Source organism: Pleurodeles waltl, chromosome 8, assembly GCF_031143425.1.
Source record: "Pleurodeles waltl isolate 20211129_DDA chromosome 8, aPleWal1.hap1.20221129, whole genome shotgun sequence".
NCBI classification, from domain to species: Eukaryota; Metazoa; Chordata; class Amphibia; order Caudata; family Salamandridae; genus Pleurodeles; species Pleurodeles waltl.
This window is the reverse complement of record NC_090447.1, coordinates 841218108-841241086: the sequence shown is the minus strand read 5'-3', so window position 1 is coordinate 841241086 and position 22979 is coordinate 841218108.

Below are 22979 nucleotides of genomic sequence, written 5' to 3'. Positions count from 1 at the left end.
AACAGCTCTGTTTTCTTTGGGAAAATGTGATGTGTCCACGTTGTGTTTTGGGGCATTTCCTGTGGTGGGCGCTAGGCCTACCCACACCAGTGAGTTACCATTGTTATCGGGAGACTTGGGTAAATTCTGGGTGGATGGAAATTTGTGGCTCCTTTCAGATTCCACAACTTTGTGTGACCGAAATGTGAGTAAAAATAGTTTTTTGGCAAAATTTTGAGGTTTGCAATGTTTTCTGGGTAACAGAGCCTGGTGAACGCCCCACAAGTCACCCCATATTGGATTCCCCTTGGTGTATAGTTTTCTAAAATGCACAGGTTTGGTAGGTTTCCTTGCGTGCCGGTTGAGCTTGAGGCCAAAATCCACAGCTAGGCACGTTCCAAAAAACAGCTCTGTTTTCTTTGGAAAATGTGATGTGTCCAGGTTGTGTTTTGAGGCATTCCCTGTCGCGGGCGCCAGGCCTACCTACACATGTGAGGTACCATTTTTATTGAGAGACTTGGGAGAACGCTGGGTGGAAGAAAATGTGTGGCTCCTCCCAGATTCCAGAACTTTCTGTCACTGAAATGTGAGGAAACAGTGTTTTCTTGCCAAATATTGAGGTTTGCAAAGGATTCTGGGTAACAGAACCCTGTGAGAGCCCCACAGGTCACCTGATTTTGGATTCCCCTAGGTGTCTAGTTTTAAAAAATGCACAGGTTTTGTAGGTTTCCCTAGGTGCCGGCTGAGCTAGAGGCCATAATCCACAGCTTGGCACTTTCCAAAAAACAGCCGTTTTCTTTGGGAAAATGTGATGTGTCTATGTTGTGTTTTGGGGAATTTCCTGTCGCGGGCGCTAAGCAAACCCACACATGTGAGGTACCATTTTCATCAGTAGACTTGGGAGAACGCTGGGTGGAAGAAAATTTGTGGCACCTCCCAGATTCCAGAACTTTCTGTCACTGAAATGTGAGGAAACAGTGTTTTCTTGCCAAATATTGAGGTTTGCAATGGTTTCTGGGTAACAGAGCATGGTGAACGCCCCACCAGTCACCCCATAATAGACTCTTCCAGCTGTATAGTTTTCTAAAATGCACAGGTTTGATAGGTTTCCTTAGGTGCCGGCTGAGCTAGAGGCCAAAGTCCACAGCTAGGCACTTTCCAAAAAATAGCTCTGTGTTTTTTAAGCAAAATGTGATGTGTCCAGGTTGTGTTTTGGGGCATTTCCTGTCATGGGTTCTAGGCCTACCCACATAAGTGAGGTACCATTTTTATCAGGAGACTTGTGGAAACGCTGGGTGGAAGGATAATTGTGGCTCCTCTCACATTCCAGAACTTTGTGTCACCGAAATGTGAGGAAAAAGTATTTGGCAAAATGTTGAGGTTTCCAAAGGACTCTGGGTAACAGAACCGGGTGAGAGCCCCACAAGTCACCCCATCTTGGATTTCCCGAGGTGTCTGGTTTTAAAAAGTGCACAGGTTTGGTAGGGTTCCTTAGGTGCTGGCTGAGCTGGAGGCAAAAATCTACAGCTAGTCACTTTGCAAAAAACAGCAGTGTTCTATGTGGGAAAATGTGATGTGTCCACGTTGTGTTTTGGGGCATTTCCTATCGTGGGCGATAGGCCTACCCACACCAGTGAGGTACCATTGTTATCGGGAGACTTGAGTAAATTCTGGGTGGATGGAAATTTGTGGCTCCTTTCAGATTCCACAACTTTGTGTGACCGAAATGTGAGTAAAAAGAGTTTTTTTGGCAAAATTTTGAGGTTTGCAATGGTTTCTGGGTAACAGAGCCTGGTGAACGCCCCACAAGTCACCACATATTGGATTCCCCTTGGTGTATAGTTTTCTAAAATGCACAGGTTTGGTAGGTTTCCTTACGAGCCGCTGAGCTTGAGGCCAAAATCCACAGCTTAGGAACTTTTCAAAAGACAGCAGTTTTCTTTGGGAAAATGTGATGTGTCCACGTTGTGTTTTGGGGCATTTCCTGTTGCAGGCGCTAAGCCTACACATACAAGTGGGGTACCATTTTTATCAAGAGACTTGGGGGAACGCTGATTGGGAGGAAGTTTGTGGCTCCTCTCAGATTCCACAACTTTGTCTCACCGAAATGTGAGGAAAAAGTGTTTCTTTGGCCAAATTTTGAGGTTTGCAATGGTTCCTGGGTAACAGAGCCTGGTGAACGCGCCACAAGTCACCCCATATTGGACTCTTCTAGGTGTATAGTTTTCTAAAATGCACAGGTTTGGTAGGTTTCCTTAGGTGCCGGCTGAGCAAGAGGCCAAAATCCACAGTTAGGCACTTTCCAAAAAACAGCTCTGTTTTTATTAGCACAATGTGATGTGTCCAGGTTGTGTTTTGGGGCATTTCCTGTTGTGGGCGCTAGGCCTACCCACACCAGTGAGGTACCATTGTTATCGGGAGACTTGGGTAAATTCTGGGTGGATGGAAATTTGTGGCTCCTTTCAGATTCCACAACGTTGTGTGACCGAAATGTGAGTAAAAATAGTTTTTTTGGCCAAATTTTGAGGTTTGCAATGGTTTCTGGGTAACAGAGCGTGGTGAACGCCCCACCAGTCACCCCATAATAGACTCTTCCAGCTGTAAAGTTTTCTAAAATGCACAGGTTTGATAGGTTTCCTTAGGTGCCGGCTGAGCTAGAGGCCAAAGTCCACAGCTAGGCACTTTCCCAAAAATAGCTCTGTTTTTTTTAGCAAAATGTGATGTGTCCAGGTTGTGTTTTGGGGCATTTCCTGTCACGGGTTCTAGGCCTACCCACATAAGTGAGGTACCATTTTTATCAGGAGACTTGGGGAAACGCTGGGTGGAAGGATAATTGTGGCTCCTCTCACATTCCAGAACTTTGTTTCACCGAAATGTGAGGAAAAAGTATTTGGCAAAATGTTGAGGTTTCCAAAGGACTCTGGGTAACAGAACCGGGTGAGAGCCCCACAAGTCACCCCATCTTGGATTTCCCGTGGTGTCTTGTTTTTAAAAGTGCACAGGTTTGGTAGGGTTCCTTAGGTGCTGGCTGAGCTGGAGGCAAAAATCTACAGCTAGTCACTTTGCAAAAAACAGCTCTGTTTTCTTTGGGAAAATGTGATGTGTCCACGTTGTGTTTTGGGGCATTTCCTGTCGTGGGCGCTAGGCCTACCCACACCAGTGAGGTACCATTGTTATCGGGAGAATTGGGTAAATTCTGGGTGGATGGAAATTTGTGGCTCCTTTCAGATTCCACAACTTTGTGTGACCGAAATGTGAGTAAAAATAGTTTTTTGGCAAAATTTTGAGGTTTGCAATGTTTTCTGGGTAACAGAGCCTGGTGAAAGCCCCACAAGTCACCCCATATTGGATTCCCCTTGGTGTATAGTTTTCTAAAATGCACAGGTTTGGTAGGTTTCCTTGCGTGCCGGTTGAGCTTGAGGCCAAAATCCACAGCTTAGGAACTTTTCAAAAGACAGCAGTTTTCTTTGGGAAAATGTGATGTGTCCACATTGTGTTTTGGGGCATTTCTTGTTGCAGGCGCTAAGCCTACACATACAAGTGGGGTACCATTTATATCAAGAGACTTGGGGGAACGCTGATTGGGAGGAAGTTTGTGGCTCCTCTCAGATTCCACAACTTTGTGTCACCGAAATGTGAGGAAAAAGTGTTTTTTTGGCCAAATTTTGAGGTTTGTAATGGTTTCTGGGTAACAGAGCCTGGTGAACGCGCCACAAGTCACCCCATATTGGACTCTTCTAGGTGTATAGTTTTCTAAAATGCACAGGTTTGGTAGGTTTCCTTAGGTGCTGGCTGAGCTAGAGGTCAAAATCCACAGTTAGGCACTTTCCAAAAAACAGCTCTGTTTTTATTAGCACAATGTGATGTGTCCAGGTTGTGTTTTGGGGCATTTCCTGTCACGGGTTCTAGGCCTACCCACATAAGTGAGGTACCATTTTTATCGGGAGACTTGGGGAAACGATGGGTGGAAGGATATTTGTGGCCCCTCTCAGATTACAGAACTTTGTGTCACCGAAATGTGAGGAAAAAGTGTTTGGCATAATTCTGAGGTTTGCAAAGGATTCTAGGTAACAGAACCTGGTGAGAGCCCCACAAGTCACCCCATTTTGGATTTCCCTAGGTGTCTAGTTCTAAAAAATGCACCTACCTACACATGTGAGGTACCATTTTTATTGGGAGACTTGGGAGAACGCTGGGTGGAAGAAAATTTGTGGCTCCTCCCGGATTCCTGAACTTTCTGTCACTGAAATGTGAGGAAACAGTGTTTTCTTGCCAAATATTGAGGTTTGCAAAGGATTCTGGATAACAGAACCCTGTGAGAGCCCCACAGGTCACCTGATTTTGGATTCCCCTAGGTGTCTAGTTTTAAAAATTGCACAGGTTTTGTAGGTTTCCCTAGGTGCCGGCTGAGCTAGAGGCCATAATCCACAGCTTGGCACTTTCCAAAAAACAGCCGTTTTCTTTGGGAAAATGTGATGTGTCTATGTTGTGTTTTGGGGAATTTCCTGTCGCGGGCGCTAAGCAAACCCACACATGTGAGGTACCATTTTTATCAGTAGACTTGGGAGAACGCTGGGTGGAAGAAAATGTGTGGCTCCTCCCAGATTCCAGAACTTTCTGTCACTGAAATGTGAGGAAACAGTGTTTTCTTGCCAAATATTGAGGTTTGCAAAGGATTCTGGGTAACTGAACCTGGTGAGAGCCCCACAAGTCACCCCATCTTGGATTCCCCTAGGTGTCTAGTTTTAAAAAATGCACAGGCTTGGTAGGTTTCCTTAGGTACCGGCTGAAATAGAGGCCAAAATCCACAGTTTAGGCACTTTGAAGAAAACAGCTCAGTTTTCTTTGTGAAAATGTGATGTGTCCACGTTGTGTTATGGGGCATTTCCTGTGGTTGGCGCTAGGCCTACCCACACCAGTGAGGTACCATTGATATCGGGAGACTTGGAGAAATGCTGGGTGGAAGGAAATTTGTGGCGCCTTTCAGATTCCACAATTTTGTGTCACCGAAATGTGAGGAAAAAAATTTTTTGGGCCAAATTTTGAGGTTTGCAATGGTTTCTGGGTAACAGAGCCTGGTGAACGCCCCACAAGTCACCCCATATTGCACTCTTCTAGGTGTAAAGTTTTCTAAAATGCACAGGTTTGGTAGGTTTCCTTAGGTGCCGGCTGAGTTAGAGGCCAAAATCCACAGCTAGGCACTTTCCAAAAAACAGCTATGTTTTTATTACCAAAATGTGATGTGTCCAGGTTGTGTTTTGGGGCATTTCCTGTCACGGGTTCTAGGCCTATCCACATAAGTGAGGTACCATTTTTACCAGGAGACTTGGGGAAATGCTGGGTGGAAGGATATTTGTGGCTCCACTCAGATTCCAGAACTTTGTGTCACCGAAATGTGAGGAAAAATTATTTGGCAAAATGTTGAGGTTTGCAAAGGATTCTGGGTAACAGAACCTGGTAAGAGACCCACAAGTCACCCCATCTTGGATTTCCCGAGGTTTCTAGTTTTAAAAAGTGCACAGGTTTGGTAGGTTTCCTTAGGTGCCGGCTGAGCTAGAGGCCAAAATCCACAACCAGGCAGTTTGCAGAAAACAGCTGTTTTCTTTGGGAAACTGTGATGTGTCCACGTTGTGTTTTGGGGCATTTCCTGTTGTGGGCGCTAGGCCTACCCACACCAGTGAGGTACCATTGTGATTGGGAGACTTGGGTAAATTCTAGGTGGATGGAAATTTGTGGCTCCTTTCAGATTCCACAACGTTGTGTGACCGAAATTTGAGTAAAAAGAGTTTTTTTTGCCAAATTTTGAGGTTTGCAATGGTTTCTGGGTAACAGAGCGTGGTGAACGCCCCACCAGTCACCCCATAATAGACTCTTCCAGCTGTATAGTTTTCTAAAATGCACAGGTTTGATAGATTTCCTTAGGTGCCGGCTGAGCTAGAGGCCAAAGTCCACAGCTAGGCACTTTCCAAAAAATAGCTCTGTTTTTATTAGCACAATGTGATGTGTCCAGGTTGTGTTTTGGGGCATTTCCTGTCACGGGTTCTAGGCCTACCCACATAAGTGAGGTACCATTTTTATCGGGATACTTGGGGAAACGCTGGGTGGAAGGATATTTGTGGCTCCTCTCAGATTACAGAACTTTGTGTCACCGAAATGTGAGGAAAAAGTATTTGGCAAAATTCTGAGGTTTGCAAAGGATTCTAGGTAACAGAACCTGGTGAGAGCCCCACAAGTCACCCCATTTTGGATTTCCCTAGGTGTCTAGTTCTAAAAAATGCACCTACCTACATATGTGAGGTACCATTTTTATTGGGAGACTTGGAGAAATGCTGAGTGGAAGGACATTTGTGGCTCCTCTCAGATTCCACAACTTTGTGTCACTGAAATGTGAGGGAAAAGTGTTTTTTTGGCCAACTTTTGAGGTTTGCAATGGTTTCTGGGTAACAGAGCCTGGTGAACGCCCCACCAGTCACCCCATATTGGACTCTTCTAGGTGTATAGTTTTCTAAAATGCACAGGTTTGGTAGGTTTCCTTAGGTGCGGGCTGAGCTAGAGGTCAAAATCCACAGTTAGGCACTTTCCAAAAAACAGCTCTGTTTTTATTAGCACAATGTGATGTGTCCAGGTTGTGTTTTGGGGCATTTCCGGTCACGTGTTCTAGGCCTACCCACATAAGTGAGGTACCATTTTTATCGGGAGACTTGGGGAAACGATGGGTGGAAGGATATTTGTGGCCCCTCTCAGATTACAGAACTTTGTGTCACCGAAATGTGAGGAAAAAGTGTTTGGCATAATTCTGAGGTTTGCAAAGGATTCTAGGTAACAGAACCTGGTGAGAGCCCCACAAGTCACCCCATTTTGGATTTCCCTAGGTGTCTAGTTCTAAAAAATGCACCTACCTACACATGTGAGGTACCATTGTTATCGGGAGAATTGGGTAAATTCTGGGTGGATGGAAATTTGTGGCTCCTTTCAGATTCCACAACTTTGTGTGACCGAAATGTGAGTAAAAATAGTTTTTTGGCAAAATTTTGAGGTTTGCAATGTTTTCTGGGTAACAGAGCCTGGTGAAAGCCCCACAAGTCACCCCATATTGGATTCCCCTTGGTGTATAGTTTTCTAAAATGCACAGGTTTGGTAGGTTTCCTTGCGTGCCGGTTGAGCTTGAGGCCAAAATCCACAGCTTAGGAACTTTTCAAAAGACAGCAGTTTTCTTTGGGAAAATGTGATGTGTCCACATTGTGTTTTGGGGCATTTCTTGTTGCAGGCGCTAAGCCTACACATACAAGTGGGGTACCATTTATATCAAGAGACTTGGGGGAACGCTGATTGGGAGGAAGTTTGTGGCTCCTCTCAGATTCCACAACTTTGTGTCACCGAAATGTGAGGAAAAAGTGTTTTTTTGGCCAAATTTTGAGGTTTGTAATGGTTTCTGGGTAACAGAGCCTGGTGAACGCGCCACAAGTCACCCCATATTGGACTCTTCTAGGTGTATAGTTTTCTAAAATGCACAGGTTTGGTAGGTTTCCTTAGGTGCTGGCTGAGCTAGAGGTCAAAATCCACAGTTAGGCACTTTCCAAAAAACAGCTCTGTTTTTATTAGCACAATGTGATGTGTCCAGGTTGTGTTTTGGGGCATTTCCTGTCACGGGTTCTAGGCCTACCCACATAAGTGAGGTACCATTTTTATCGGGAGACTTGGGGAAACGATGGGTGGAAGGATATTTGTGGCCCCTCTCAGATTACAGAACTTTGTGTCACCGAAATGTGAGGAAAAAGTGTTTGGCATAATTCTGAGGTTTGCAAAGGATTCTAGGTAACAGAACCTGGTGAGAGCCCCACAAGTCACCCCATTTTGGATTTCCCTAGGTGTCTAGTTCTAAAAAATGCACCTACCTACACATGTGAGGTACCATTTTTATTGGGAGACTTGGGAGAACGCTGGGTGGAAGAAAATTTGTGGCTCCTCCCGGATTCCTGAACTTTCTGTCACTGAAATGTGAGGAAACAGTGTTTTCTTGCCAAATATTGAGGTTTGCAAAGGATTCTGGATAACAGAACCCTGTGAGAGCCCCACAGGTCACCTGATTTTGGATTCCCCTAGGTGTCTAGTTTTAAAAATTGCACAGGTTTTGTAGGTTTCCCTAGGTGCCGGCTGAGCTAGAGGCCATAATCCACAGCTTGGCACTTTCCAAAAAACAGCCGTTTTCTTTGGGAAAATGTGATGTGTCTATGTTGTGTTTTGGGGAATTTCCTGTCGCGGGCGCTAAGCAAACCCACACATGTGAGGTACCATTTTTATCAGTAGACTTGGGAGAACGCTGGGTGGAAGAAAATGTGTGGCTCCTCCCAGATTCCAGAACTTTCTGTCACTGAAATGTGAGGAAACAGTGTTTTCTTGCCAAATATTGAGGTTTGCAAAGGATTCTGGGTAACTGAACCTGGTGAGAGCCCCACAAGTCACCCCATCTTGGATTCCCCTAGGTGTCTAGTTTTAAAAAATGCACAGGCTTGGTAGGTTTCCTTAGGTACCGGCTGAAATAGAGGCCAAAATCCACAGTTTAGGCACTTTGAAGAAAACAGCTCAGTTTTCTTTGTGAAAATGTGATGTGTCCACGTTGTGTTATGGGGCATTTCCTGTGGTTGGCGCTAGGCCTACCCACACCAGTGAGGTACCATTGATATCGGGAGACTTGGAGAAATGCTGGGTGGAAGGAAATTTGTGGCGCCTTTCAGATTCCACAATTTTGTGTCACCGAAATGTGAGGAAAAAAATTTTTTGGGCCAAATTTTGAGGTTTGCAATGGTTTCTGGGTAACAGAGCCTGGTGAACGCCCCACAAGTCACCCCATATTGCACTCTTCTAGGTGTAAAGTTTTCTAAAATGCACAGGTTTGGTAGGTTTCCTTAGGTGCCGGCTGAGTTAGAGGCCAAAATCCACAGCTAGGCACTTTCCAAAAAACAGCTATGTTTTTATTACCAAAATGTGATGTGTCCAGGTTGTGTTTTGGGGCATTTCCTGTCACGGGTTCTAGGCCTATCCACATAAGTGAGGTACCATTTTTACCAGGAGACTTGGGGAAATGCTGGGTGGAAGGATATTTGTGGCTCCACTCAGATTCCAGAACTTTGTGTCACCGAAATGTGAGGAAAAATTATTTGGCAAAATGTTGAGGTTTGCAAAGGATTCTGGGTAACAGAACCTGGTAAGAGACCCACAAGTCACCCCATCTTGGATTTCCCGAGGTTTCTAGTTTTAAAAAGTGCACAGGTTTGGTAGGTTTCCTTAGGTGCCGGCTGAGCTAGAGGCCAAAATCCACAACCAGGCAGTTTGCAGAAAACAGCTGTTTTCTTTGGGAAACTGTGATGTGTCCACGTTGTGTTTTGGGGCATTTCCTGTTGTGGGCGCTAGGCCTACCCACACCAGTGAGGTACCATTGTGATTGGGAGACTTGGGTAAATTCTAGGTGGATGGAAATTTGTGGCTCCTTTCAGATTCCACAACGTTGTGTGACCGAAATTTGAGTAAAAAGAGTTTTTTTTGCCAAATTTTGAGGTTTGCAATGGTTTCTGGGTAACAGAGCGTGGTGAACGCCCCACCAGTCACCCCATAATAGACTCTTCCAGCTGTATAGTTTTCTAAAATGCACAGGTTTGATAGATTTCCTTAGGTGCCGGCTGAGCTAGAGGCCAAAGTCCACAGCTAGGCACTTTCCAAAAAATAGCTCTGTTTTTATTAGCACAATGTGATGTGTCCAGGTTGTGTTTTGGGGCATTTCCTGTCACGGGTTCTAGGCCTACCCACATAAGTGAGGTACCATTTTTATCGGGATACTTGGGGAAACGCTGGGTGGAAGGATATTTGTGGCTCCTCTCAGATTACAGAACTTTGTGTCACCGAAATGTGAGGAAAAAGTATTTGGCAAAATTCTGAGGTTTGCAAAGGATTCTAGGTAACAGAACCTGGTGAGAGCCCCACAAGTCACCCCATTTTGGATTTCCCTAGGTGTCTAGTTCTAAAAAATGCACCTACCTACATATGTGAGGTACCATTTTTATTGGGAGACTTGGAGAAATGCTGAGTGGAAGGACATTTGTGGCTCCTCTCAGATTCCACAACTTTGTGTCACTGAAATGTGAGGGAAAAGTGTTTTTTTGGCCAACTTTTGAGGTTTGCAATGGTTTCTGGGTAACAGAGCCTGGTGAACGCCCCACCAGTCACCCCATATTGGACTCTTCTAGGTGTATAGTTTTCTAAAATGCACAGGTTTGGTAGGTTTCCTTAGGTGCGGGCTGAGCTAGAGGTCAAAATCCACAGTTAGGCACTTTCCAAAAAACAGCTCTGTTTTTATTAGCACAATGTGATGTGTCCAGGTTGTGTTTTGGGGCATTTCCGGTCACGTGTTCTAGGCCTACCCACATAAGTGAGGTACCATTTTTATCGGGAGACTTGGGGAAACGATGGGTGGAAGGATATTTGTGGCCCCTCTCAGATTACAGAACTTTGTGTCACCGAAATGTGAGGAAAAAGTGTTTGGCATAATTCTGAGGTTTGCAAAGGATTCTAGGTAACAGAACCTGGTGAGAGCCCCACAAGTCACCCCATTTTGGATTTCCCTAGGTGTCTAGTTCTAAAAAATGCACCTACCTACACATGTGAGGTACCATTTTTATTGGGAGACTTGGGAGAACGCTGGGTGGAAGAAAATTTGTGGCTCCTCCCTGATTCCTGAACTTTCTGTCACTGAAATGTGAGGAAACAGTGTTTTCTTGCCAAATATTGAGGTTTGCAAAGGATTCTGGGTAACAGAACCCTGTGAGAGCCCCACAGGTCACCTGATTTTGGATTCCCCTAGATGTCTAGTTTTAAAAATTGCACAGGTTTTGTAGGTTTCCCTAGGTGCCGGCTGAGCTAGAGGCCATAATCCACAGCTTGGCACTTTCCAAAAAACAGCCGTTTTCTTTGGGAAAATGTGATGTGTCTATGTTGTGTTTTGGGGAATTTCCTGTCGCGGGCGCTAAGCAAACCCACACATGTGAGGTACCATTTTTATCAGTAGACTTGGGAGAACGCTGGGTGGAAGAAAATTTGTGGCTCCTCCCAGATTCCAGAACTTTCTGTCACTGAAATGTGAGGAAACAGTGTTTTCTTGCCAAATATTGAGGTTTGCAAAGGATTCTGGGTAACTGAACCTGGTGAGAGCCCCACAAGTCACCCCATCTTGGATTCCCCTAGGTTTCTAGTTTTCAAAAATGCACAGGCTTGGTAGGTTTCCTTAGGTACCGGCTGAAATAGAGGCCAAAATCCACAGTTTAGGCACTTTGAAGAAAACAGCTCAGTTTTCTTTGTGAAAATGTGATGTGTCCACGTTGTGTTATGGGGCATTTCCTGTGGTTGGCGCTAGGCCTACCCACACCAGTGAGGTACCATTGATATCGGGAGACTTGGAGAAATGCTGGGTGGAAGGAAATTTGTGGCGCCTTTCAGATTCCACAATTTTGTGTCACCGAAATGTGAGGAAAAAAATTTTTTTGGCCAAATTTTGAGGTTTGCAATGGTTTCTGGGTAACAGAGCCTGGTGAACGCCCCACAAGTCACCCCATATTGCACTCTTCTAGGTGTAAAGTTTTCTAAAATGCACAGGTTTGGTAGGTTTCCTTAGGTGCCGGCTGAGTTAGAGGCCAAAATCCACAGCTAGGCACTTTCCAAAAAACAGCTATGTTTTTATTACCAAAATGTGATGTGTCCAGGTTGTGTTTTGGGGCATTTCCTGTCACGGGTTCTAGGCCTATCCACATAAGTGATGTACCATTTTTACCAGGAGACTTGGGGAAATGCTGGGTGGAAGGATATTTGTGGCTCCACTCAGATTCCAGAACTTTGTGTCACCGAAATGTGAGGAAAAATTATTTGGCAAAATGTTGAGGCTTGCAAAGGATTCTGGGTAACAGAACCTGGTAAGAGACCCACAAGTCACCCCATCTTGGATTTCCCGAGGTTTCTAGTTTTAAAAAGTGCACAGGTTTGGTAGGTTTCCTTAGGTGCCGGCTGAGCTAGAGGCCAAAATCCACAACTAGGCAGTTTGCAGAAAACAGCTGTTTTCTTTGGTAAACTGTGATGTGTCCACGTTGTGTTTTGGGGCATTTCCTGTTGTGGGCGCTAGGCCTACCCACACCAGTGAGGTACCATTGTGATTGGGAGACTTGGGTAAATTCTAGGTGGATGGAAATTTGTGGCTCCTTTCAGATTCCACAACGTTGTGTGACCGAAATTTGAGTAAAAAGAGTTTTTTTTGCCAAATTTTGAGGTTTGCAATGGTTTCTGGGTAACAGAGCGTGGTGAACGCCCCACCAGTCACCCCATAATAGACTCTTCCAGCTGTATAGTTTTCTAAAATGCACAGGTTTGATAGATTTCCTTAGGTGCCGGCTGAGCTAGAGGCCAAAGTCCACAGCTAGGCACTTTCCAAAAAATAGCTCTGTTTTTATTAGCACAATGTGATGTGTCCAGGTTGTGTTTTGGGGCATTTCCTGTCACGGGTTCTAGGCCTACCCACATAAGTGAGGTACCATTTTTATCGGGATACTTGGGGAAACGCTGGGTGGAAGGATATTTGTGGCTCCTCTCAGATTACAGAACTTTGTGTCACCGAAATGTGAGGAAAAAGTATTTGGCAAAATTCTGAGGTTTGCAAAGGATTCTAGGTAACAGAACCTGGTGAGAGCCCCACAAGTCACCCCATTTTGGATTTCCCTAGGTGTCTAGTTCTAAAAAATGCACCTACCTACATATGTGAGGTACCATTTTTATTGGGAGACTTGGAGAAATGCTGAGTGGAAGGACATTTGTGGCTCCTCTCAGATTCCACAACTTTGTGTCACTGAAATGTGAGGGAAAAGTGTTTTTTTGGCCAACTTTTGAGGTTTGCAATGGTTTCTGGGTAAAAGAGCCTGGTGAACGCCCCACCAGTCACCCCATATTGGACTCTTCCAGCTGTATAGTTTTCTAAAATGCACAGGTTTGATAGGTTTCCATATGTGCCGGCTGAGCTAGAGGCCCACATCCACAGCTAGGCACTTTCCCAAAAATAGCTCTTTTTTTTTAGCAAAATGTGAGTTGTCCAGGTTGTGTTTTGGGGCATTTCCTGTCGCGGGTTCTAGGCCTACCCACATAAGTGAGGTACCATTTTTACCAGGAGACTTGGGGAAACACTGGGTGGAAGGATATTTGTGGCTCCTCTCAGATCACAGAACTTTGTGTCACCGAAATGTGAGGTAAAAGCATTTGGCCAAATTTTGAGGTTTCCAAAGGACTCTGGGTAACCGAACCGGGTGAGAGCCCCACAAGTCACCCCATCTTGGATTTCCTAAGGTGTCTAGTTTTAAAAAGTGCACATGCTTGGTAGGTTTCCTTAGGTGCTGGCTGAGCTAGAGGCCAAAATCCACAACTAGGCACTTTGCAAAAAACAGCTGTTTTCTTTGGAAAAATGTGATGTGTACGCCTTGTCTTTTGGGGCATTTCCTGTTGCGGGCGCTAGGCGTACCCATGCAAGTGGGGTACCATTATTATCGGAAGACTTGGCGGAACGGTGGGTGGAAGGACATTTGTGGCTCCTCTCAGATTCCAGAACTTTGTGTCACCGAAATGTGAGGAAAAGGTTTTTTTTGGCCACATTTTGAGGTTTGCAAAGGATTCTGGGTAACAGAACCTGGAGAGAGCCCCACAAGTCACCCCATTTTGCATTTCCCTAGGTGTCTAGTTTTTAAAAATGCACAGGTTTGGTAGGTTTCCTTAGCTGCCGGCTGAGCTGGAGGCCAAAATCCACAGCTAGGCACGTTCCAAAAAACATCTCTGTTTTCTTTGGAAAATGTGATGTGTCCAGGTTGTGTTTTGAGGCATTCCCTGTCGCGGGCGCTAGGCCTACCTACACATGTGAGGTACCATTTTTATTGGGAGACTTGGGAGAACGCTGGGTGGAAGAAAATTTGTGGCTCCTCCCGGATTCCAGAACTTTCTGTCACTGAAATGTGAGGAAACAGTGTTTTCTTGCCAAATATTGAGGTTTGCAAAGGATTCTGGGTAACAGAACCCTGTGAGAGCCCCACAGGTCACCCGATTTTGGATTCCCCTAGGTGTCTAGTTTTAAAAAATGCACAGGTTTTGTAGGTTTCCCTAGGTGCCGGCTGAGCTAGAGGCCATAATCCACAGCTTGGCACTTTCCAAAAAACAGCCGTTTTCTTTGGGAAAATGTGATGTGTCTATGTTGTGTTTTGGGGAATTTCCTGTCGCGGGCGCTAAGCAAACCCACACATGTGAGGTACCATTTTTATCAGTAGACTTGGGAGAACGCTGGGTGGAAGAAAATTTGTGGCTCCTCCCAGATTCGAGAACTTTCTGTCACTGAAATGTGAGGAAACAGTGTTTTCTTGCCAAATATTGAGGTTTGCAAAGGATTCTGGGTAACTGAACCTGGTGAGAGCCCCACAAGTCACCCCATCTTGGATTCCCCTAGGTGTCTAGTTTTCAAAAATGCACAGGCTTGGTAGGTTTCCTTAGGTACTGGCTGAAATAGAGGCCAAAATCCACAGCTTAGGCACTTTGTAGAAAACAGCTCAGTTTTCTTTGTGAAAATGTGATGTGTCCACGTTGTGTTATGGGGCATTTCCTGTGGTTGGCGCTAGGCCTACCCACACCAGTGAGGTACCATTGATATCGGGAGACTTGGAGAAATGCTGGGTGGAAGGAAATTTGTGGTGCCTTTCAGATTCCACAATTTTGTGTCACCGAAATGTGAGGAAAAACATTTTTTTGGCCAAATTTTGAGGTTTGCAATGGTTTCTGGGTAACAGAGCCTGGTGAACGCCCCACAAGTCACCCCATATTGCACTCTTCTAGGTGTAAAGTTTTCTAAAATGCACAGGTTTGGTAGGTTTCCTTAGGTGCCGGCTGAGTTAGAGGCCAAAATCCACAGCTAGGCACTTTCCAAAAAACAGCTATGTTTTTATTACCAAAATGTGATGTGTCCAGGTTGTGTTTTGGGGCATTTCCTGTCACGGGTTTTAGGCCTATCCACATAAGTGAGGTACCATTTTTACCAGGAGACTTGGGGAAATGCTGGGTGGAAGGATATTTGTGGCTCCACTCAGATTCCAGAACTTTGTGTCACCGAAATGTGAGGAAAAATTATTTGGCAAAATGTTGAGGTTTGCAAAGGATTCTGGGTAACAGAACCTGGTAAGAGCCCCACAAGTCACCCCATCTTGGATTTCCCGAGGTTTCTAGTTTTAAAAAGTGCACAGGTTTGGTAGGTTTCCTTAGGTGCCGGCTGAGCTAGAGGCCAAAATCCACAACTGGGCAGTTTGCAGAAAACAGCTGTTTTCTTTGGGAAACTGTGATGAGTCCACGTTGTGTTTTGGGGCATTTCCTGTTGTGGGCGCTAGGCCTACCCACACCAGTGAGGTACCATTGTTATTGGGAGACTTGGGTAAATTCTAGGAGGATGGAAATTTGTGGCTCCTTTTAGATTCCACAACGTTGTGTGACCGAAATGTGAGTAAAAAGAGGTTTTTTTGCCAAATTTTGAGGTTTGCAATGGTTTCTGGGTAACAGAGCGTGGTGAACGCCCCACCAGTCACCCCATAATAGACTCTTCCAGCTGTATAGTTTTCTAAAATGCACAGGTTTGATAGATTTCCTTAGGTGCCGGCTGAGCTAGAGGCCAAAGTCCACAGCTAGGCACTTTCCAAAAAATAGCTCTGTTTTTTTTAGCAAAATGTGATGTGTCCAGGTTGTGTTTTGGGGCATTTCCTGTCACGGGTTCTAGGCCTACCCACATAAGTGAGGTACCATTTTTATCAGGAGACTTGGGGAAACGCTGGGTGGAAGGATAATTGTGGCTCCTCTCCCATTCCAGAACTTTGTGTCACCGAAATGTGAGGAAAAAGTATTTGGCAAAATGTTGAGGTTTCCAAAGGACTCTGGGTAACAGAACTGGGTCAGAGCCCCACAAGTCACCCCATCTTGGATTTCCCGAGGTGTCTGGTTTTAAAAAGTGCACAGGTTTGGTAGGGTTCCTTAGGTGCTGGCTGAGCTGGAGGCCAAAATCAACAGCTAGACACTTTCCAAAAAACAGCTATGTTTTTATTTGCAAAATGTGATGTGTCCAGGTTGTGTTTTGGGGCATTTCCTGTCATGGGTTCTAGGCCTACCCACATAAGTGAGGTACCATTTTTACCAGGAGACTTGGGGAATTGCTGGGTGGAAGGATATTTGTGGCTCCTCTCAGATTCCAGAACTTTGTGTCACCGAAATGTGAGGAAAAAATATTTGGCACAATGTTGAGGTTTGCAAAGGATTTTGGGTAACAGAGCCTGGTAAGAGCCCCACAAGTCACCCCATCTTGAATTTCCCGAGGTTTCAAGTTTTAAAAAGTGCACAGGTTTGGTAGGTTTCCTTAGGTGCTGGCTGAGCTAGAGGCCAAAATCCACAACTAGGCAGTTTGCAGAAAACAGCTGTTTTTTTTGGGAAACTGTGGTGTGTCCACGTTGTGTTTTGGGGCATTTCCTGTCGTGGGCGCTAGGCCTACCCACACCAGTGAGGTACCATTGTTATCGGGAGACATGGGTAAATTCTGGGTAGATGGAAATTTGTGGCTCCTTTCTGATTCCACAACGTTGTGTGACCGAAATGTGAGTAAAAAGAGTTTTTTTGGCAAATTTTGAGGTTTGCAATGGTTTCTGGGTAACAGAGCCTGGTGAACGCCCCACAAGTCACCCCATATTGGACTCTTTGAGGTGTATATTTTTCTAAAATGCACAGGTTTGGTAGGTTTCCTTAGGTGCCGGCTGAGCTAGAGGCCAAAATCCACAACTAGGCAGTTTGCAGAAAACAGCTGTTTTCTTTGGGAAACTGTGATGTGTCCACGTTGTGTTTTGGGGCATTTCCTGTCGTGGGCGCTAGGCCTACCCACACCAGTGAGGTACCATTGTTATTGGGAGACTTGGGTAAATTCTAGGTGGATGGAAATTTGTGGCTCCTTTCAGATTCCACAACGTTGTGTGACCGAAATGTGAGTAAAAAGAGTTTTTTTGGCCAAATTTTGAGGTTTGCAATGGTTTCTGGGTAACAGAGCGTGGTGAACGCCCCACCAGTCACCCCATAATAGACTCTTCCAGCTGTATAGTTTTCTAAAATGCACAGGTTTGATAGATTTCCTTAGGTGCCGGCTGAGCTAGAGGCCAAAGTCCACAGCTAGGCACTTTCCAAAAAATAGCTCTGTTTTTTTTAGCAAAATGTGATGTGTCCAGGTTGTGTTTTGGGGCATTTCCTGTCACGGGTTCTAGGCCTACCCACATAAGTGAGGTACCATTTTTATCAGGAGACTTGGGGAAACGCTGGGTGGAAGGATAATTGTGGCTCCTCTCACATTCCAGAACTTTGTGTCACCGAAATGTGAGGAAAAAGTATTTGGCAAAATGTTGAGGTTTCCAAAGGACTCTGGGTAACAGAACCGGGTCAAAGCCCCACAAGTCACCCCATCTTGGATTTCCCGAGGTGTCTGGTTTTAAAAAGTGCACAGGTTTGGTAAGTTTCCTTAGGTGCTGGCTGAGATGGAGGCAAAAATCTACAGCTAGTCACTTTGCAAAAAACAGCTCTGTTTTCTTTGTGAAAATGTGATGTGTCCACGTTGTGTTTTGGGGCATTTCCTGTCGTGGGTGCTAGGCCTACCCACACCAGTGAGGTACCATTGTTATCGGGAGACTTGGGTAAATTCTGGGTGGATGGAAATTTGTGGCTCCTTTCAGATTCCACAACTTTGTGTGACCGAAATGTGAGTAAAAATAGTATTTTTGGCCAGATTTAGAGGTTTGCAATGGTTTCTGGGTAACAGAGCCTGGTGAACGCCCCACAAGTCACCCCATATTGGATTCCCCTTGGTGTATAGTTTTCTAAAATGCACAGGTTTGGTAGGTTTCCTTACGTGCCGGCTGAGCATGAGGCCAAAATCCACAGCTTAGGAACTTTTCAAAAGACAGCAGTTTTCTTTGGGAAAATGTGATGTGTCCACGTTGTGTTTTGGGGCATTTCCTGTTGCAGGCGCTAAGCCTACACATACAAGTGGGGTACCATTTTTATCAAGAGACTTGGGGGAACGCTGATTGCGAGGAAGTTTGTGGCTCCTCTCAGATTCCACAACTTTGTGTCACCGAAATGTGAGGAAAAAGTGTTTTTTTGGCCAAATTTTGAGGTTTGCAATGGTTTCTGGGTAACAGAGCCTGGTGAACGTGCCACAAGTCACCCCATATTGGACTCTTCTAGGTGTATAGTTTTCTAAAATGCACAGGTTTGGTAGGTTTCCTTAGGTGCCGGCTGAGCTAGAGTCCAAAATCCAGTTAGGCACTTTCCAAAAAACAGCTCTGTTTTTATTAGCCCAATGTGATGTGTCCAGGTTGTGTTTTGGGGCATTTCCTGTCACGGGTTCTAGGCCTACCCACATAAGTGAGGTACCATTTTTATCGGGAGACTTGGGGAAACGCTTGGTGGAAGGATATTTGTGGCTCCTCTCAGATTACAGAACTTTGTGTCACCGAAATGTGAGGAAAAAGTGTTTGGCATAATTCTGAGGTTTGCAAAGGATTCTAGGTAACAGAACCTGGTGAGAGCCCCACAAGTCACCCCATTTTGGATTTCCCTAGGTGTCTAGTTCTAAAAAATGCACCTACCTACACATGTGAGGTACCATTTTTATTGGGAGACTTGGAGAAATGCTGAGTGGAAGGACATTTGTGGCTCCTCTCAGATTCCACAACTTTGTGTCACTGAAATGTGAGGAGAAAGTGTTTTTTTGGCCAAATTTTGAGGTTTGCAATGGTTTCTGGGTAACAGAGCCTGGTGAACGCCCCACCAGTCACCCCATATTGGACTCTTCCAGCTGTATAGTTTTCTAAAATGCACAGGTTTGATAGGTTTCCATATGTGCCGGCTGAGCTAGAGGCCCAAATCCACAGCTAGGCACTTTCCAAAAAATAGCTCTTTTTTTTTTAGCAAAATGTGATGTTTCCAGATTGTGTTTTGGGGCATTTCCTGTCACGGGTTCTAGGCCTACCCACATAAGTGAGGTACCATTTTTACCAGGAGACTTGGGGAAACACTGGGTGGAAGGATATTTGTGGCTCCTCTCAGATTACAGAACTTTGTGTCACCGAAATGTGAGGAAAAAGCATTTGGCCAAATTTTGAGGTTTCCAAAGGACTTTGGGTAACCGAACCGGGTGAGAGCCCCACAAGTCATCCCATCTTGGATTTCTTGAGGTGTCTAGTTTTAAAAAGTGCACATGTTTGATAGGTTTCCTTAGGTGCTGGCTGAGCTAGAGGCCAAAATCCCCAACTAGGCACTTTGCAAAAAACAGCTGTTTTCTTTGGAAAAATGTGATGTGTACACATTGTGTTTTGGGGCATTTCCTGTTGCGGGCGCTAGGCGTACCCATGCAAGTGGGGTACCATTATTATCGGAAGACTTGGCGGAACGCTCGGTGGAAGGACATTTGTGGCTCCTCTCAGATTCCAGAACTTTGTGTCACCGAAGTGTGCAACAAAAGTGTTTTTGTTGGCCAAATCTTGAGGTTTGCAAAGGATTCTGGGTAACAGAACCCTGTGAGAGCCCCACAGGTCACCCGATTTTAGATTCCCGTAGGTGTCTAGTTTTAAAAAATGCACAGGTTTTGTAGGTTTCCTTAGGTGCCGGCTGAGCTAGAGGCCATAATCCACAGCTTGGCACTTTCCAAAAACAGCCCTGTTTTCTTTGGGAAAATGTGATGTGTCTATGTTGTGTTTTGGGGAATTTCCTGTCGCGGGCGCTAAGCAAACCCACACATGTGAGGTACCATTTTTATCAGTAGACTTGGGAGAACGCTGGGTGGAAGAAAATTTGTGGCTCCTCCAAGATTCCAGAACTTTCTGTCACTGAAATGTGAGGAAACAGTGTTTTCTTGCCAAATATTGAGGTTTGCAAATGATTCTGGGTAACTGAACCTGGTGAGAGCCCCACAAGTCACCCCATCTTGGATTCCCCTAGGTGTCTAGTTTTCAAAACTGCACAGGCTTGGTAGGTTTCCTTAGGTACCGGCTGAGATAGAGGCCAAAATCCACAGCTGAGGCACTTTTCAAAAAACAGCTCTGTTTTCTTTGGGAAAATGTGATGTGTCCACGTTGTGTTATGGGGCATTTCCTGTGGTGGGCGCTAGGCCTACCCACACCAGTGAGGTACCATTGATATCGGGAGACTTGGAGAAATGCTGGGTGGAAGGAAATTTGTGGCGCCTTTCAGATTCCACAACTTATTGTCACCGAAATGTGAGGAAAAACATTTTTTTGGTCAAATTTTGAGGTTTGCAATGGTTTTTGGGTAACAGAGCCTGGGGAACGCCCAACAAGTCACACCATATTGGACTCTTGTAGGTGTTAAGTTTTCTAAAATGCACAGGTTTGGTAGGTTTCCTTAGGTGCCGGCTGAGCTAGAGGCCAAAATCAACAGCTAGACACTTTCCAAAAAACAGCTATGTTTTTATTTGCAAAATGTGATGTGTCCAGGTTGTGTTTTGGGGCATTTCCTGTCATGGGTTCTAGGCCTACCCACATAAGTGAGGTACCATTTTTACCAGGAGACTTGGGGAAATGCTGGGTGGAAGGATATTTGTGGCTCCTCTCAGATTCCAGAACTTTGTGTCACCGAAATGTGAGGAAAAAATATTTGGCAAAATGTTGAGGTTTGCAAAGGATTCTGGGTAACAGAACCTGGTAAGAGCCCCACAAGTCGCCCCATCTTGGATTTCCCGAGGTTTCTAGTTTAAAAAAGTGCACAGGTTTGGTAGGTTTCCTTAGGTGCCGGCTGAGCTAGAGGCCAAAATCCACAACTAGCCAGTTTGCAGAAAACAGCTGTTTTCTTTGGGAAACTGTGATGTGTCCACGTTGTGTTTTGGGGCATTTCCTGTCGTGGGCGCTAGGCCTACCCACACCAGTGAGGTACCATTGTTATCGGGAGACTTGGGTAAATTCTGGGTGGATGGAAATTTGTGGCTCCTTTCAGATTCCACAACGTTGTGTGACCGAAATGTGAGTAAAAAGAGTTTTTTTGGCCAAATTTTGAGGTTTGCAATGGTTTCTGGGTAACAGAGCCTGGTGAACGCCCCACAAGTCACCCCATATTGGACTCTTCTAGGTGTATAGTTTTCTAAAATGCACAGGTTTGGTAGGTTTCCTTAGGTGCCGGCTGAGCTATAGGCCAAAATCCACAGTTAGGCACTTTGCAAAAAACAACTCTGTTTTTATTAGCACAATGTGATGTGTCCAGAGTGTGTTTTGGGGCATTTCCTGTCACGGATTCTAGGCCTACCCACATAAGTGAGGTACCATTTTTATCGGGAGACTTGGGGAAAGACTGGGTGGAAGGATATTTGTGGCTCCTCTCAGATTACAGAACTTTGTGTCACCGAAATGTGAGGTAAAAGCATTTGGCAATATTTTGAGGTTTCCAAAGGACTCTGGGTAACCGTACCAGGTGAGAGCCCCACAAGTCAACCCATCTTGGATTTCCTGAGGTGTCTAGTTTTAAAAAGTGCACAGCTTTGGTAGGTTTCCTTAGGTGCTGGCTGAGCTAGAGGCCAAAATCCGCAACTAGGCACTTTGCAAAAAACAGCTGTTTTCTTTTGAAAAATGTGATGTGTACACATTGTGTTTTGGGGCATTTCCTGTTGCGGGCGCTAGGTGTACCCATGCAAGTGGGGTACCATTATTATCGGAAGACTTGGCGGAACGCTGGGTGGAAGGACATTTGTGGCTCCTCTCAGATTCCAGAACTTTGTGTCACCGAAATGTGAGGAAAAGGTTTTTTTGGGCCACATTTTGAGGTTTGCAAAGGATTCTGGGTAACAGAACCTGGAGAGAGCCCCACAAGTCACCCCATTGTGCATTTCCCTAGGTGTCTAGTTTTTAAAAATGCACAGGTTTGGTAGGTTTCCTTAGCTGCCGGCTGAGCTGGAGGCCAAAATCCACAGCTAGGCACGTTCCAAAAAACAGCTCTGTTTTCTTTGGAAAATGTGATGTGTCCAGGTTGTGTTTTGAGGCATTTCCTGTCGCGTGCGCTAGGCCTACCTACACATGTGAGGTACCATTTTTATTGGGAGACTTGGAGAAATGCTGAGTGGAAGGAAATTTGTGGCTCCTCTCAGATTCCAGAACTTTGTGTCACCGAAGTGTGCAACAAAAGTGTTTTTGTTGGCCAAATCTTGAGGTTTGCAAAGGATTCTGGGTAACAGAACCCTGTTAGAGCCCCACAGGTCACCCGATTTTGGATTCCCCTAGGTGTCTAGTTTTAAAAAAAGCACAGGTTTTGTAGGTTTCCCTAGGTGCCGGCTGAGCTAGAGGCCATAATCCACAGCTTAGCACTTTCCAAAAAACAGCCCTGTTTTCTTTGGGAAAATGTGATGTGTCTATGTTGTGTTTTGGGGAATTTCCTGTTGCGGGCGCTAAGCAAACCCACACATGTGAGGTACCATTTTTATCAGTAGTCTTGGGAGAACGCTGGGTGGAAGAAAATTTGTGGCTCCTCCCAGATTCCAGAACTTTCTGTCACTGAAATGTGAGGAAACAGTGTTTTCTTGCCAAATATTGAGGTTTGCAAAGGATTCTGGGTAACAGAACCGGGTAAGAGCCCCACAAGTCACTCCATCTTGGATTTCCCGAGGTTTCTAGTTTCAAAAAGTGCACAGGCTTGGTAGGTTTCCTAAGGTGCCGGCTGAGCTAGAGGCCAAAATCCACAACTACGCAGTTTGCAGAAAACAGCTGTTTTCTTTGGGAAACTGTGATGTGTCCACGTTGTGTTTTGGGGCATTTCCTGTTGCGGGCGTTAGGCCTGCCCATGCAAGCGAGGTACCATTTTTATCGGGAGACTTGGGGGAATGCTGGGTGGGAGGAAATGTGTGGCTCCTCTCAGATTCCAGAACT